Source organism: Macaca fascicularis, chromosome 13, assembly GCF_037993035.2.
Source record: "Macaca fascicularis isolate 582-1 chromosome 13, T2T-MFA8v1.1".
Lineage (NCBI taxonomy): Eukaryota > Metazoa > Chordata > Mammalia > Primates > Cercopithecidae > Macaca > Macaca fascicularis.
Window position 1 is genome coordinate 108,608,818 of NC_088387.1, and position 19,202 is coordinate 108,628,019.

Genomic DNA, 19,202 nt, shown 5'->3' on the forward strand with positions numbered 1-19,202 from the left:
ACATAACAACTCTCTAACAGCATGATGACAGGAACAAATCCTTACATATCAGTATTAACCCTGAATGTAAACAGGCTAAATGGTCCACTTAAAAAGCACAAATGAGCAAGTTGGATAAAGATGCAAGACTCAATTGTATCCTGTCTAAGAAACCCATCTCATATGTAAGGATACCCATAGGGCTCAAACTAAAGGGATGGATGCATATCTATCAAGTCAAAGGAAAACAAAGAAGAGCAGGGGTAGCTATCCTTATATGAGATAAAAACAGGCTTTAAATTAGCAATAATCAAAATGGACAAATGCATCACATAATGATGAAGGGCTCAATCCAACAAGACTTAATTGTCCTAAATATATACACACAATATTGGAGCATCTAGATTCATAAAACAAATTCTTAGACATCTACAGAGAGATTTAAACAGCTGCACATAATACTGGGGGACTTCAACACCCCACTGACAGATTTACACAGATCATTGAGGCAGAAACTAACAAAGAAATTATGGACATAAACTAGACATTTGACTAATTAGATGTAAGAGACATCTATGGAAAACTCCACCCAACGACAATAGAATATATATGCTTCTCATCAACACATGACGCATACTCTAAGACTGAGCACACAACTGGCCATAAAGCACACCTGAACAAATTTTTAAAAAAAGAAATCATACCACACTCTCAAACCACAGTGCAATAAAAGTAGAAACAACACCAAGATTTATCAAAACCATAAAATTACATAAGAGTTAAACAAGTGGTCCTGGATGGCTTTTGGGTAAAGAATGAAATTAAGGCAGAAATTTTTAGAAAAATCTTTGAAAGTAATGAAAACAGAGACACAATGTACCTGAATCTTTGAAACTCAGCTAAAGTCGTGCTAAGAGGAGAGATTTTTTTGCACTAAACACCTACATCAATAAGTTAGAAAGATCTCAAATTAGGAACCTAACATCACACCCACAGGAACTAAAGAAACAGGAACAAACCAACCCCAAAGCTAGCAGAAGAAAAGAAATAAAAAATCAGAGTTGGACTGAATAAGATTGAGACACACAAAAAAATTCAAAAGATCAACAAAACCAAAAGTTGGTTCTCTGAAAGAATAAATAAGATTGAGAGACCACTAGCTAGACTAATAAAGAAAAGAAAGAGAGAAGATCCAAATAAATACAATTAGAAAGACAAAAGGGACATTATCAACAACCTCACAGAAATAATAATAAAAAAATAAAAAGGCCAGGTATGGTAGCTAGTGCTTGTAATCCCAGCACTTTGGGAGGATGAGGCAGGTGGATCACGAGGTCAGGGGTTCAAGACCAGTGTGGCCAACATAGTGAAACCCCATCTACCAAAAATGCCAAAATTAGTCAGATGTGGTGGCACACGCTTGTAGTCCCAGCTACTCAGGAGTCTGAGGTGGGAGAATCATTTGAACCTGGGAGGTAGAAGTTTCAGAGAGCGGAGATCACACCATTTCACTCAAGCCTGGGTGACACAGTAAGACTTCGTCTCAAAAATAAACAAAGAAGAAAAAAAATCTTTCAGACTATTATGAACACCTCTATGCACACAAACTAGAAAACCTAGATGAAATGGATAAATTCTTGGAAAAATAAAACCTCCCAAAATTGAACCACCAAAGGTACCCACGCAAGATGGGTCCTTGCTGGTGCTTTTGTCTGGGCTTCTGGTAGAAAGATATGAAATAAGAAAAGGACATTACATAATGATAAGGAAGTCAATTCCCCATGAAGGTATCACAGTGTGTACCTAACAATAGGGCACCAAAATGCATAAGGCAAAATCTGATAGAACTGCAAACTGAAAAAAACAAAACCTTTATTAGAACTGAAGAACATAACATGCACATTCTTTATGTTTATAACATAACACATTCTTTTCAAGCTCATATGAAACATTCAGAAAAGTAAACTATTGCCTGGATTAAAAAGCACAATTAAACAAATAAAACATTTAAAAGAAATTAAAAAGAATACAAATCATATAAAATATGTGTTCATACCACAATAGAATACAATTAGAAATCAATAATGGAAAGATGACTTCAAAACATTCCAATATATATGGAGAGGAAATAACATATTTGTAAATAAAATAATATCAGAACTCATGAAAAATAGTTAATCTGACTAGGCCTATTGTCTATGAAAAAATAACTTCCTAATAACCTTTCCACAAAAATGTCCCAAGGATCACTCTCAGAAGGTTATTAGTAAGTTATGGTATTAGGTTATTACTATATGAAGCATTCTACAAATGTTATGTGATCAAGTCTACTGATAATATTGTTCAGATCAACTATATCGTTACTGATTTTCAGCAAGTTAGGTTTGTCAATTGCTGAAAATGAGATGTTGAATTCTTCAGTTATAACAAAGGTTTTGTTTTTTTCCATTTGCAGTTCTGGGCTGCACACAGTGACTTCCTTCCAAAGATGCACCGTATGGAAAGGAGAAATTTTAAATAAATTGACAGATTTTAGTTGATAATATTGCATCCATATTGACTCATTAATTCTAATAAACATACATACTAATGTAAAATGTTAAAAATAAAGGGAGCTGAGTGAGGGACATGGTTATAGAGACCATTTATACTATCTTCACAATTTCTACATAAATATAAAAATAAACACCAAACTACCCATTTTTCTGAATTTTGTTAGTTCATTATTCAAAAAATCTTTCTTGCCAGCTCAATGAGAAAAAAGATAAGGAAAGAACATTGTTTTTTTTTTTTTTTAGAGTTCATAGTAGAGGAAAATGGAGACAATAATCAAAATACAATGAAATAAAGGATATAAAACACTTACACAAATATGAGAGCAGTAAGTTTCTACCATGAAAATAAGGAAATGTTTCAAAGGAACAATGACTGACATATGACAGGAGCATTTAAGGGTGAATGAGTTCCTCAAATAAAGAAAGTAAAGGTGGGTATTTCATGCAAGTTGAGCAGTATATGTGAAGGAACAAGCATGAAACTGATAATGATCACATTATACTATGTAAACAGCAAATAACTGTGTGGCATAAATAGTGGATACTTGGTGGGAACTTGAGGTTAAATCAAGTAGGTTATAGAAGGTATCGCTGAGGTCATGTCATAAGTAACTTGCATGCAACATGAAGGGAATTTTATTTTATTATATGAAACATCAGAAAAATCTGGCATGTTTAAAACAGTTTATTTATAATAAGAAAGATGTTTCAGAAAGATGACTCTTAACACAGTAGATTGTTTAGGAGAGAATGAGATCTAAAGTCTGGTTAAACTTAGATTTCAAAAGTTCTGTGATGTCACTCTTACATGACAGCAATTTTTTGTTCAGTTCCAGTAAAAAATCATGGCACTTTAGGTTTTATGCTCCAACAGATGTATTTTGGACTTAGACTTTGTCAAGACAATTGCAACTGCCTTAACACAAGCTATTCACAGTTTGCAAGTGGAGAGATTACATCAAATGCCCAAAAGCCAAACTCTTAAAAATAACTATATCTGAAATGGGTGAAAACATCATCCCAATTTTGTTAAAGTGTTGGCAGGCTTATTTAAGAACTTAATAATTTTAATATATTTTCCTAAATAAATTGGATCTGCCCTCTGTGCATAATTTTAAAACATTATTTCAGTATTTCTTTTAATAGATTATTGTTAAGGACTTTTCAGAAATGAAATATCGAAATTGTTTCTCTCCCTAAAAGAGCAATTTGTTCTCGTCAGTGAGGACTCTTTATAAATGAGTTAAACATAGACACATGGGAGAAGGGGAAAGATACTTATAATATTATATTATTGAAGGCTTTTATTCTGGAAGGATTAACAAATGCAAATACTAGTTAAGTACTTGCCACAAATATACATGCTGTAAAGAATTAGTGTTGCCTCTTGAATTAGTGGTATTCTGTTTAGCTAAGTCTTGAACTCATTGCTCAGCCGGACATAAAGAGTTGGAATATGTTTAACATGGAAGGGATGAATGTTTAATGACTAGATTCTGTGTCATGGTATCTTTAAATTATGTAAAATGTAAACATAATTTTATATTAAGTAATTATATAAACCTAGGCTTTGGGAAGGCATGCACTAAAATGATTTTGATGATTGTCAAAGTTTTAGGATTATAAAATGACTTCATGTTTTCAAAGTTTTATTCCTAATGTGTCTACAGATTTTTTAATCAATCATAGACAAAAGCAAATGTTAACAATGTACTGATTTATGAATATAGTTTGAGAGATGTGAATATATGTGCAGACATTTGTGTGTGTGTGTAGCTATGTATGGAATCAGAAGTATTTTTATCTTCTGGGAACTATTATTTCCTTTACATTCATTTAATCAGTAATTCATTTATTTAACCAATAAATGAACTTTAACACATATTTTATACCAGGCATAATGTTGAAGGTTAAAAAAGACACAATCTTACTTTATCTTTATTCTGCCACCACTTTTAAATAATTGAAGAAGATGAAAAGGTCTTATGTTTGTTTTAATTACTCATTGCATGAGATATAAGAATATGCCACTGAAATGTATTTAATGTTTTATTAATAAACTTGGTACTATTATTCAGGGGAGTTACCATAAAAGGACATATTTTTTTAAAGTATCATACTGGAAATGATTGGCTTGTGTAAGGTAGAACACAGAAATATTGTAAGAAAATGGTTCTGGGAGCTGAGAGGCCATAGCTGTGGATGAATTGTTTATGTATATGTTGAAATCAACAACCAAAACATGGGTCATTTTGTTCAGAATAATGGCGATCAAGAAGACAAAACTGTCCTAGTAGTTGGTACAAAACAGCAGCAATGCAGGCCAATGGACAAGAAACTTGCTAATATTAGATTTGAAGGTGAAGGGAGTGGGGGTTGGGAGCAAGGAAAGTGGTTTATAAACAGCCATGTGGCATAAGAAGACAACTTTCAAGGAGGTGATGGGGATGACAGGATGAGGGAGACTAAAAACAGCCGTCACTGTAAAGCCTGGCAGGGCAATTATGGTCCTCAGGGAAAAGCCAGCTTTCTCTTAGAACAAAAACTAAAGAATATTCCTAAAATGGATTGAAGTTAGAGGCCATTTTTTCTCATAATTAAGTAAAAAGAATTTCGAGGAAGGGTCTTATGTCTTGGAAAAGGTAAGAAAAGAGAACGGAATAAAGATGTACAATACTTTACAGGGATTAGAATGTGGAAGTCTCAGGTGAGCTGGGTGTCTGCGTGTTGTGTTGTTGGCTCGCTGAACAAGGTCAGATTGGAACTATGGACTTCAAGGCAGACAGTGGTGGTGAGGCTGAGAGTAATGGGGTAGGGAGCAGTGGGTTTCACAGTTTCAATCTTTATCTCTGATGAACATAAACCATGAGTGCTAACTACTCTTCTCAACCAATCTTCCAAGAATAGTATCTCTCATTCTCAGAAGGTAAATTTTCACATTGATGCAAGGAATGAGGCATATCAAGTGTGCCAAGTTCTTCCAATTTTATCAAACTTTAATGTTTTTAAAGAACAAAGGAAGTTCTGTCTATTGAAACACACACACACACACACACACATCACACACACACACACACACACATCACACACACATGACCAAAAGGTCTCATAGAAAATAGTATCACATAAATATCTAAACTGAACTTTCTAATGTTAAAAATGTGGAAATTGAAGTGACACAGCCAATTCAAAAAAATAACTGTTTTTTCAAGGACTTACAGTGAAATAGAAGAATATATTTCTTCACTGGATTGTACCCAATTTTTCCATTCTATGTGAAGAATGTGATATAATTATGTGGCCAGGCATTAGGTGCCTAGGTCTATAATAAAAAGATACATTTACATTTAAAAAATCAAGTAACAAGCTATGAATTTTATACTACTATTACTTCTAGTATAATTGCCAGACAATTTTCAGGCCATAAATAACCCTACAATTACTTAATGCTTTTTTATGGTCTATAGTCTACATGGCAACAATCACATTATTACAGAATAATTACATGAATTGCTTTATTTGTAATTGCCATAAAGACATTATTTCACTACCTTATTCAAAGCACAAAGATTCAATACAATGTTTGTGATGCTGAGGATTTGATCCATTATTAGGGAATTAAATCATATTAAACCTTCACCTTTTATTATATATTTGAAGAAACACATATATGAGTCTCTGTGGGTCATTTGTCAAATATTGTTCTTTTAATGCCTTAAAACACACTTGGTAAAATAAGAGAACAGGGAAATTTCTTAATCCATTGTATTATAATTTTCTTGTGTATGCCCCTTTGCAAAAAGACTGTATCAAATCATAAAATGGCATGAATATAGTTTTAAGAACACAATAACTGGAGACTTTGTGTTTCAATGAATAGGCTTCAAGCAGCAAAACAGAACTGCATTTAAAAGAGTCATTCAATAAACTATTTTCACCGGGACCCAAGGATGCTTGAATAAAGCTAAAAGTTACAATTTGGTATTAAATTCTACTAGAACCATTAGTTGAATTAATTTTCATAATTTTTTAGAAATTGATTGCCTCAATCAAGTTTGATGTATAATCAAATGACTAAGATGCAATGAGAAATGCTACCATTTTTACCTTTCCTGAGCAGCCAGATTTCAGGCATCTTCTTTTTACCCAAAATACATTCATAGCAAAAAAAAAAAAAAACCCACAAAAAATCATTCTGCTCAAACTTTTTGTTTATCAGACAGTTTGAATATCCCTATGCATATAACTATGTGGTAAATGAGGAAATCCAGTGTGACTTATTTTTGTGGGGATTTATTTGGTTGGTTTCTGTTTTTTAGTTAAAAAAAAAAAGCCACAACTTCATAAATTGTTAGAAACACGATTACTTACTCTTTTGGGACTGCAATTACTCATTGGAGACTCCAAAGAGCCCAGATCTCCAAATGATATAATTGCTCATTGCCTAATAGCATTTACAGCTATTTTGCTGTTGTTTTCCAGAGCCCAGATCACTTTCACTCTGTACACATTTTTGTATGTTATGGTCAATTTTATTTCCTTCCATTTCTTTCCAATTAACCTCTCCCTCTTCTCTCTGCTCTTGTGCAGTTGGAGTATATGCTTTTGCTTGAATGTTTATGACAAATTAATTCTGAAATTCGATTCTTCTCAGAAGCTGCTAGTTGATTTTGAATTCTCCAAAAGCTATACAGGTATCTGAAGCTGGACTCCTGTGGACATACGGCTTTGTGAAAACAGAGAGGATTTTATTAGATTTCCAGAGAATGACTGTGCTGATTTCGAGTATAGCCTTTCAGGCTTTCTTTTCACCCTGTTTGGCTTTACTGGGTCTTCTGAGTCTGCATTAAGTCAGCTGCTGCCGCCAGCTCTATTGGATGTATGGTAGCTGTGCATCCTGTTTCTAGAATTCCAGTGCTGATTCATCACTTTTAAATTCTGTTATTTCCAGGATAAGCATGGCATTTTTAAAAAACAACATTGTAGACCCTATCTTAATTGAGGGTTGTGGAAATTCCTGTTCTGTGAGAGAAAGGGCTTCTGTGGCTATGTCTTGCAATAAAAAGGAGAATGCAGAGTCTATATGTTGGCAGAAAACAGAGGTTTATTCTTTATAGAACATGCCTTGAAGCAAGTCAAACTCTTAGTAGATTATGTTTTTTTTTTTTTCTGAGATTTGGAGAAATTTTTATTTTAAGGCATTGTATCAGTCAGGATTCTTCAGAGAAAGAGAGCCAATAATACACTAGTACACAGTATGTGTCCCTAGCTATGTCAATGGATCTATCATCTACCTGTCCATGTATCTATCATCTATCTATGTATCTGTCATCTATCTTTCTATGTATCTACCATCTATCTTTCATTTGTCTATCTAGTCTAGTCTGTCTATCTATATATGAGAAAGATATATTGATTTATGTTAAATAATTGTCCTTTTTGATTATGGATGCTGGCAAGTTCTGCAGAATGGTCCAGCAGGCTGGAGACGGAGAGACGAGCCAATGTTACAGTTCAAGTCCAAAGTCTCTTAGACTGGAGACGCAGGAGAGGGCCAATATTGTAGTTCAAGCCCAGAAGCTGTTTGCTGCAGAATTCATGCACATTATGGAGGACAATCTGCTTTACTCATAGTCCCCTGATTTAAATGTTAATCTCATCCCCAAACACCCTCAAACATTCAGATTCATGTTTGACCACACATCTGGGCACCATGGCCCACATAAATTGACACATAAAATTAACCACCCAGATATTTAGGTTAAACAAACATACACATACCTTATAGTAGAGATTAAAATTTTGTATTGATTTTTGATGTAGAGCATAAACTTTCAAATAAATTTTATTCTTGTTGCAAACCACTATAATCTATGTCTTTAGGCCCCTAGCAATAGCATTTATTTTTTTTCAGTATATAAAGATCTGGAAAATGGTAGAGATAACAAGAATACCCTAAGTGTCAGGATACTTTGCTGTATCTTCAACATGCAGTGTTTACATTGAGAATGCCATGCTCCTATCTGATCCCCATGTCCTTCAACTGTGAAATAGAGCATAGTTGTGAAATATTACATGTAAAATATTTACATATAGCATAGTTGCAAAATATTCCACATATTGTTAAATATGTGCACATAAATATTACATATATTAATGTAGAATAGCTGTGAAATATTACATGTAAAATATTTAATATTAATATTACCTGTAAAATGTAGCATAGTATAATTTCTCAGCACGTTTCCAGCTCTGACAGCCTCTGACTGTGCTTATTTTACAGTGGCAACAAGAAACAGACAGGCTCATCAGAAAAAAAGAATCAGCTTTGTGACATCTGGTATATGACAGCTACAGACAATTTGATGACTGGATAACTGTGATGTTTAACTTTATGTGTTAAATTGACTGGGCCGCAATACTCATATAGTTGTTCAAACACTATTCTTAATGTTTTTGTGAGGGTGCTTTTGAATGAGATATACATTTCGATTGGTGGACTGTGAGTAAAGCAGATTACCCTCCATGGTATAGATGGGTCTTATCCAATCAGGTAAAGGTTTGAATGGAACAAAAGACTGACATCTCCCAGCAAGAAATAATTCTGCTAGCTCTCTGACTTCATGGATAACATTGGACCTGACTGAATCTCCAGCATTCCAGCCTCTCCCAAAGGCTTACATATGAAAATAAACCTTTCATATAGATATAGATATATTTCATAAAATAAATATGAAAAAACATATATGAAAGGCTGATATTTCATGAAATAAATCTATATCTATATGAAAGGTTTGTTTTTGTTTTTGAGATGGAGTCTTGCTCTGTCACCCAGGCTGGAGTGCAATGGTGCCATCTAGGCTCACTGCAACCTCCGCGTTCAAGCAATTCTCCTGCCTCAGCCTCCCAAGTAGCTGGGATTACAGGCACCCGCCACCATGCTCGGCTAATTTTTGTATTTGTAGTAGAGATGGGATTTCTCCATGTTGGCAAGGGTGGTCTCCAACTCCTAACCTCAGGTGATCCACCTGCCTCAGCCTCCCCAAGTGCTGGGATTACAGGCACGAACCACCATGCCGGCTGAAAAGTTTATTTTTAAGAAATTTGTTCACGCCATTGTGGAGGCTTGCTAAGTCCAAAAGTATATATATATTTTATGAACTATATATATACTTTATGAACTATATATATGTAGTTCATAAAATATATATATTTATGAATATATAGTTTTCATTTTCTATATATATATTTTTGAATATATAGTTCAAACTATATATTTATGAATATATAGTTCATAAAATATATATAGTTCATAAAATATATATATATGAAATATGTGAAAGGTTTATATTTTATAATATATACATACACACACACACACGCTTTTTTTGGCTTGGTAAGTCCAAAAATATATACATATATATAATAAAAATATATGTACGTATATGATTTTTATATTATATATATGTATGACACATCTTATTGGTTTTGCTTCTCTAGAGAACCTTGACTAATACAATAATTCAGTCTTAAAATTTAGTCAAGTTGAGACCATGTGAAAGCTGTTCACTAGGTTAGGCTAAATAAAAGATAACAGTGTCATGTGGAAACATGAGGTGACTTGGAAGAAATGCTGATGCCCCAAGTCTAATGAAGCCAAATGTCAATAAGGACGTGAGTCTTTGGCTAAGTTTGCCCCACTCAAGTGCTGGGTCCTTTGCCTACAGATCCAGCCATACCTTAATCACTACCAACTCTGACCAAGTCTAGACACTGAAGAGCTTGCCTAATCTCAATCTAACCATATGGAAACATCAAATACACCCAAGGGACAGTCCATAAAATAATTGGTGTATATTCTTCAAAGTAATCAAGTTCCAGAAAAGCAAAAACAAACTGGAAAAAAGTGCCCAAAGAAACATAACAAAAATAAATACTAGGTTGGTGCAAAAGTAATTGCAGTGTTTGCCATTGGAAGTAATGGCATTTACAGATAGCAACAAAAACATTGCTGAACATTGAAAGTAATGCCATTACTCTCAATGGCAAAACCACAATTACATTTGCACCAACCTCATAAAATGAATATATAGTTGGAAATTGGAAGTGAGCATATACAGTATGGTTACAGAACAATAAATAACAGAGTTCCTTCCCTTTAGCAACCAACATTTGATAAATTAGAGAAACATGTCAATAGGAAAGTATAGATTGAAGTGAAAAGTGTGCTAATGAAGATATGTAAAATATGCTAGGGCAGCTGAAAGTAGGAACAAAAAGTCTATCTTTTGAAGGAATGTAAAAGTTGGAGACATTTGAACTAGCTATTGGAAGAAAGTTAGACTGTGAATCTTAGAGACCTGGCTTCAAATTTTGCCACTGCACTTACTCAGCTTCTGTGAGGTCTGCAACAGAGACAGTCTTTTTTTTTTTTTTTTTAAGAGACGGAGTCTCTCTCTATTGCCCAGACTGGAGTGCAGTGGTGCATCTCAGCTCACTGCAAGCTCCGCCTCCCTGGTTCACGCCATTCTCCTGCCTCAGCCTCCCGAGTAGCTGGGAATACAGGTGGCCGCCACCACACCCAGCTAATTTTTTGTATTTTTAGTAGAGACGGACCTTCACCATGTTAGCCAGGATGGTCTCGATCTCCTGACCTCGTGATCCTCCCGCTTCGGCCTCCCAAAGTGCTGGGATTACAGGCTTGAGCCACCGCGCCCAGCCGAAGAAGCTTTTACAAAGTGTGAGACTTGGGAAGGATACGGGAAAAGCCAAAAGCATTGCACAGCTGTTCCTAATGTAGTACAAATGGGAATATCTCTGTTGCTATTTTTAAATACCTACAGTCTTGGTCATGGGCCACATCCTTAGACATTATATGATTGAATCTTAAAATATACCTCAGGTGATTCTGATGTACAGTTGTAATAAGAGCTACCCTTTTTGAAAACTTATTTGATCCTAGAGGCTTTGCATTTATTATTAATAATTCCTACATACATCCTGTAAAATAGGCACCCTTATCTTTCTTTAAAACATGAGCAATAGATACGTGGTCTCTGAGAGGTTAAGTACTTGCCCTCAGTCAGACATATTGAGAAGCTGGAGTTTCATTCAAGGTCTGTGTAACCACAAATGCTATGCCAATTTTAATTCCACCTATCCTTCTCTAGTGATTAAATTTACCACATAATTCACAGAGAGGATTATAAAGTTAACCAAAAGGAGAAGCAGAAAATAAATACTGACACTTCAGTGAGTGCAGAATATTGATGATTAAATATGTCATTCTGTGCTTTCAGAAGCACTATGTATTCCCACAGATGTTTCCTCTTTACAAACTACATCAAAGAGGATGAAGATAATATATGCTAATTTCTACAGTCCTTCGACTCACAATTTCTGAGGATTAGTAGAATTCAGAATATTTTTAGTTTTCACTATATGATTTAAGAAATTGTATTCGTATTAAGATCTTGATGTTGTAAAAAGAAAGTCATACCTTATCATATGTTTTCAAAATTGTTTGATTCCACCAAAGTTTAATCATTTTTCGTGACTCAATACTTTATGCTTGTGTTATTTCATTAAAGATGATAATACTAGTATTGTGAAAAATGCTTATATGAAATATGGGGAGATTTCTTCTCTGATTGTTCCCCATCATTGATGTGCAATTGAATTTTCAAGTAGAATTTAAGAAATATTTAGTTTCTTTAAACAAATATTTTTTATATTCTACCATAAACTCTATTTTTACATTTAAAAAAATAATCAATTTGCTAAATTACTGTGATGTCCCCCCATCCCTTGTCACAACCAAAAAACAGCCACATTAAAGTACAAACACCTACTAGTGTGCCATTACTACACCCAGTGGAGGGCAATCACCTTAGAGGTGAACTGGTAAGGGTGTCAGTTACACTCCTACTTCAAGGGAGCCTGTGGTCCTTCTTACATCCTCATTCCTCATACCTTTGAAAATGCGAGTATTTTAGGTCTAAAGATGAAAATTCATCCTCAGTGCAGTCAACGTAGCATCCACTAACCTCCTTGCATTCAGTTAATATTTTTAGGCCAGGGGATTTATTTTCCTTTCTTGAAAACTTAGTCATGCAGTGAAGAGAATGTTTTGCTGTTTATTCATCTTTTCAAATGTATGGCTCTGGAAGTGCCTACAGATTATCTAGTCTGTCTTCATGTTAAAATGAAGTACCCCTCTCAGAATTAATCTTTTCTATACCTGTGTGCTTCCTCTCAAGGCTACACTCCGTGTTCCCCAAAGGACTGCAATGTCCAGCCAAGCGGTGTCTACTCTATAGACACTCATTTAATCCCATACTTTGTATGATATTTTGGGAAGGATGGGTCTAAAACATGTTTATATAGAAACAATGTATCACAGTGAAAAGAGTTTAAACTGAATGATGAACAAGCTGATCTTCTAATTCAGTTTTTGCTGATGTCTTGCGGTAGTTGTTAACTATATCACCTTTTCATTTTCAAATGTGTTTAAGTTTGGGTGATAAATTCTACAAACACCCTACCAAAAGAGGGCATTTTTGATTATAATTGCTTTTGTTGAATTCACTAACATACTTTATGGAAAAAAATATTTATAAGGAGCTTGATATTTTCACTTCTCTCAATAAATGGCTATTCTATAATTTCATATTTGCTTATGCAATGCTTATTTCACTAGAATGAAAGACTGACAATTCAGTGTGTGAATAATGTAATTAATACTTATGCAAGAAATTATTATGGCAAAATATAACCAATTATACTTTATATTCTGTTATAAAGCAACATATTTTTAAAAATACACTTGGGTGGATTTTCAACCAAATTACACATTGGTCTGTTTTTATAAATGGATTATTTACAGACCTCTGTCCTTGGTTGAAAATTACTATAAAGAGCAGAGATAAGGCTGCCCTCTACAGAACTCAAAGCTCAGCACAGAACTCAAAGCTCAGCTAGAGTGGACTCTAGGGGGCAAATGATGAGACGATGAAACTAAAAAACATCCACTATAGTAAGACAGAGTTAGGCCATGATCAGATCTTTTGCAACTCTGGTGCTCATAATTCTAGAAATGAGATATATCAAGGTCAGTAAAGAAAAGACATGTTTTTTACCTAGCATTCAACAGAAAATACTTCATCCAATACATCATATTGACATAGGACATCACAGGTCAGGAGAAGTGTGGCTCATGAAGAGAAATTGGGGAATAAATGTGTTCTATGCTCAGATGACCTTATTTGTTGATGACTTTATCTTATTCTTCAGTCAGCACAGAATTATGATACACTGACTTTGGAATGCAAACATTTCATTTCATTGGCCATTTTAAGAGCAATGATGTGCTACAGACCAATGCTGTGCTGAATAAGAACCTGTGTCCTTCAAGTATATGGAAATGATCTCATACCTTCATTCCTTTATTGAGAATCACTGACTTTCTGCCACTTTCAGGTAAAGTGACATTTTCAGGGGTGCTGGCTACTTGATATAAAAATAACTTAGACTTCTTATGAATCTTATAGCAGATCCCCTTAGAGAGAGAAGTATCATTACCATGATTTTATGGATGAATAAATTGAGCCTGAGGACAGGGGTGGTGGCTCACACACGTAGTCCCAGCATTTTAGGAGGCCAAATTGGGCAGATAGCTCCAGCCGAGGAGTTCGAGACCAGCCTGGGCAACATAGCGAAATTCTGTCTCTACAAAAATAAAAATAAAAATAAAAAAAAGCCGTGTGGTGCAGTGTGCCTGTGGTCCCAGCTACTCAGGAGGCTGGGGTGGGAGCCCAGGAGGTGTTGGTTGCAGTGAACTACAATCATGCCACTGCACTCCAGCCTGGGTGACAGAGTGAGACTCCATCTCAAAAAAATCTTTTTTTAAATGAAGAAAAAGAAAGAAATAAGGAAAGAAAGAAGGGAGAAAGAGAGAAAGAAGGAAAGGAAGGAAGGAAAGAAGGAAGGAAGGGAGGAAGGGAGGTAGGAAGGGAGGGAAGGATGGAGGGAGGGAGGGAGGGAGGGAAGGGAAACTGAGAGGTACAAAATAAATTTTTTGTTTACATACCCACTGAGGCAAAGCCAGTTTTCAAACCGATATTAATACAAATCCTTTGTTCATTAATTTATACCCTTTTGAATATTTTTGAGCAAGAAAGAAAAGTGATTTGTAATTCCTCAAGAAAGTTATAAGCAAAGTACCTCTGAGTGTGAATGTTCAGATTTGTTTTGCAATCTGGTCATCACCTGCAAGGATTGGGTCTGGAGTAGAAGAACGATAGTTTCCAGTCTAGTCGGATGAGAATTGTAATAAGTGGCACTTTTGGAACTACTAAAAGATTATAAAAAATGTGTAATATTTGATACCTGCAACACATATGTGGTGATTTCTGTACTGAATTGATCTATTATTTCACAGCTGAGGAACCCGAGGTACAGTGGTAATTCATTTTTTCAGAGGAAAACATTAGTTGTTGTAAAATTGAAATTTCAATGCCCATCTGTTTGCCACAGAAGTCTTTGGATTTGTCATTATTTGTAAATGCAAAAATATATTCTGAGAACTTATTCTGTATCTTACTCTAAAAATGCATCAATTAATGGATAAGAACCCTGGCCCAAATATGGCTACATGCCTTTAGGCAAAATTTGAAATATAAATAAATAAATACAATTGGCAGGAGATTGTAAATTTAAGGGCAGGGGTGGGGACAAACCCTGAGCAGAGATTGCAGCGAGTGCAGAGGCTTGCAGGCTAGAGTATACCTGACATGTTTGAAAAATAGCAGGGAGGCTAGGATTGTATTGAGTGAGAGGTCAGAGAGGAAGCACCTGCCAATTCATGCAGAGACCCGCAGTCTGTTATGACGGCTTTGTGGTCTGGTCAAAAATGGGAGACCGCTGGAAGGTTTGAGTTGACAGTGACAAGACCTGACATATCTTGAAAGGAATACAGTGGAAGTTGTGTTGAGAAAAGGCTAAAGTGAAGAAAAAGCAGATAGATAAGAGGGGTACGTTTTATTCCAGAAATTCTATTGAGAAAGGACAGTGACCTGGACCAACGTGATAGATCACAGTGTGTGTCCACCATAACAGTGCACCTCTCAGATCTCTGACAGCCAGGAGCATTCTGAAATCCATCAGTGGGTTTCAGCTGAGGTCACGTGTCCCATAGACTGCCTAGCCAATGACTGAACGTGGCAGGGATACAAAGGCAGGCTCATTTGTTGGGAGTTGAAGCAATTTTCTGATGAGTGACTGGACTTTGGCTTGAGGACTCCCAATGGCCTTGCCAAACAAACCTTAGCATTGCTCTGCAGTCAAAGTTACTTACACTCATGTTCATTAGGCAGTTAAAAATAAAGTCTGGAGTTTCAGGAAGGAATCCAGGTTGGAGACATAAGAGGATTTATCATGTAGAGGCGGTATTTAATGACATGATGCTGGATGAGATCATCACGGATTTGAATTATTGAGTGTGGAATAAAAAGAGATATGAGTTCCCAAAACTACGCACTAGAGCACTCCAAAAATGTATTAATCAAAAAGAACTAGCAAAGGAAGTTAAAAGGAGTGACAATGGGACAGGACAGGAGAAAATCCGGAGAATACGGGGTACCTGGAAGCTATGAATTTATTTCCCAATTCAACATGTTGTATTGTAGAAATATACAGATTTAGAAAATACTCCAAAACAATTTCTGGCTTTGAAAACTATGAATGTCTAACTGTATGTATCTAAATAATCTTCAATACTTAACTTCGCCTACAGACAAAGCATTTTTCCTCTCACTAAGCAAAGATTCAAATCATAGCAGTGATTTCGCATGAGTGACTTAATCTGTCTAAGGTTTAGTCTCCTCATCTATATGACAGTGATAAGCAATCACTACTGAGTTTGGAGAGTTTGAAGAAAAAGTGAGCTCACGACTACACAGTACTTAGCTCAAAGGCAATTGTCCCCAAAGCAACACTGAATAGATATCATTAATCCCATTTTTAGGATTGAAGTTGGGTAATTCAACAAGATAATAACATAAAAGGTGGGAGAGTTAGATTAAATCCAATGTCAATGGCCCATTTATTGATGAACTTACCACACACAAACACCACACACACACACACACAAAAGGACCTATTCTATGCCATGCAATAACTTTTGGGATATGTTCTGTGTGCTAAATTTAGACAGTAGCTGACTTCCAGTATCGTTCCAGGAAGCCTGCCGTCTGACACTTCCCATATAAATAGGCACTCATCAGTTACACTGCTTTCAAACTTGAATGTAGGAGCCACTAAAAGATTGATTAAATATACATTTGAGAAATATTTTGGCATGATACTATTTCTGTCCTTTCTGAATGAGGATAAAAATCAAATGTCTTGCATTTCAATAATAAGGAAGGATCAAATAAAATTCTAGGAAACCATCCTGAGAAGGTTTGATTACAACAAAATTCTGACAGTGTGATAAATTGGGATCAACTCCTAGAAAACAGAATGGTAAAAGACTGTAACACACACATGCATCTAACATGCATGTCTGTGCCAACACAGGCATCCCACATTTGTCCGTAGCAAATACATTTACCAAACACAGCATTTTGCTGTAAGCAGGAAGTCTGCAGCATACTGATTGGGGATCTCACTTTGCTTTTGGCAAACTTCCTTTAATGCAATAATATATTCCGCCTGGGGTTGTTGTCCATGGTTCTTGGTTCTGCCCTTTAGCCTTGGTTCTGTTCTCTAGGTCATCCTTAGTTTCCTACAAAATAGGACATGTGTAGGTAGTGGATAGCCTTCCTGGACACCTTCCTGTGTAAAGACTAAGGTCTAAAGACCCTTTGTACCCTTGACTGTCTCTATTCCTTTCAACTAATGCTGTTGGGGCTTTCGCTGGTACAACTTGCTTACAAACTTTGTGATAATTTTTATAAATTGTATTAAAATTTACTCCATTTAGACATAAAGCCACAATGACAAATCTCTGAGGAATTCCTTTCTCTGTTGCGATCCCTTTAGATTCTTAGAATCTCTGTTATTTAACAGGGATTGTCTGTGAGCCACATACACACGATCATTAGAAAGGCCTTTTGTCTCTAAGAAAGGGCTCCATGAGTCACCACCTTAAAACTCTGAGGTTATATAAGGGGTCTTTATAGTCACATATCAAAGCCTTAAAACAGCAATAATTTTATTTGCTTGTGTTTTTGGCAGGTCAGGAATTCCAAAGAGCTTGGCTGGGCAGTTCTTTCTTTGGAGCCTTTAACATCCCTCACTTCCTAGCAGTTGATGCTGATCTCCAGCTGAGAGCTCATCTGTGGTTCTTGCTGGTGACCTGCACGTGACTCTCCAGGACAGTGACTTCAGGTACTCAGACTTCTTACATAGCAGCGAGCCTCCTTCAGAATATCCCACGTCACCAAAGAAATCATGAAGAAATGACATGGTCTAATCTGACCTGTGCTAACAAGTTACACAGAGTAACTTTTACTTCATTCTACCGGTTACAACTGAGTCACTAAGGCTAGACCAGGATCAATCTCTCTCTAAAAAGGTGATGTTTTAGAAGAAATCTGAAAGAAGAACAGCAAAATATAGGTCAATCTGGAGGAAAAGCAACTCAGAAAGAGAGAGCGAGAGAGAAAGAAAGAACAGTACTTAGAATGTGTGTGTGCTTAAGAGGACGTCAGAGTGCAGCAGGCGGCCTGGTCTTTTAAGGTTATGTAAACTGTTGTAAACATTGTATATATTCCTGTGAGTAAGATGAAAATCAGAGGAATACTTGAGATGCAGGCATATTCTACCCAAGTTAATGTTTTAAATGTGTTCCTCTCCAGCAATGAGGAAACCAGGGTCTGGGGAAACAAGAGTATATTCAGGCATATTTGTGGGTGTTTACTGCAATGATTCAGATGAGAAGTGATGATGGCTTGAATAAATTGAGTACACAGAAGGTAATTAGAATTATTCACACTCAGAATACCCTTTGAATGTAGAGTTGCTAGAATTTCTTGATGAATTAAATGTGAGGTATGAGAGAAAGAAAAGGGCTCAGAATTTTCAAAGAATTTTGGCCTAATGTCTTCCTAAATGAAAAAAAGCTGGTACTTCTTCAAATAAGTACTGTGGTTGGAAAAACTGTAGATAAAATTGAAGGAATTCTATGTTGAAGAACTTGTGGGCAAAACTGTGGATAATTCTAAGTGTATATTGTATGATAGACACAAACACGCACACACACCCCTAGAGTAAACAATTAGAAATTCATTTAAAAGTGCAACGTTAACACTATTAAAAAATCGTCTATCTAGGGAAATTCTAACAAAATATACAGCACATTTGAAAGTTACAAATTGCAAGATTCAGTTATGTAAAGATGTCACTTGCCTTTAATTTGATCTATACATTCAGTTTCAGCTTAATCTAAAGATGATTAAAGTGTGATAACAGCAAGTGAAATTAAGTTTATCATCATGGCTCCATTACGTGAAATATATAATTCTAAATTAATATGCAGAGTCACAACCAAGAACAGCAGAGACTACTAGAGATAAACAATGGTTTAGTATTTCCTCAAACCTATATCAATATTTAGTATTTCCTCAACTATATATCAACCATACATATTAAAAAACTATCTATAGT

General features: G+C 35.5%; 1 long non-coding RNA gene across 1 annotated transcript in view; it reads left to right on the plus strand.

The window, feature by feature from the left end:
- Positions 1-18,695, plus strand: part of LOC123568281 (uncharacterized) — a 541,213-nt gene extending 522,518 nt beyond the window's left edge. Inside the window, exon 3 of the long non-coding RNA XR_006691469.2 lies at positions 17,772-18,695. This is a non-coding gene — a long non-coding RNA (uncharacterized lncRNA). The remainder of the gene's footprint in view (positions 1-17,771) is intronic.
- Positions 18,696-19,202: the final 507 nt, after the last annotated feature.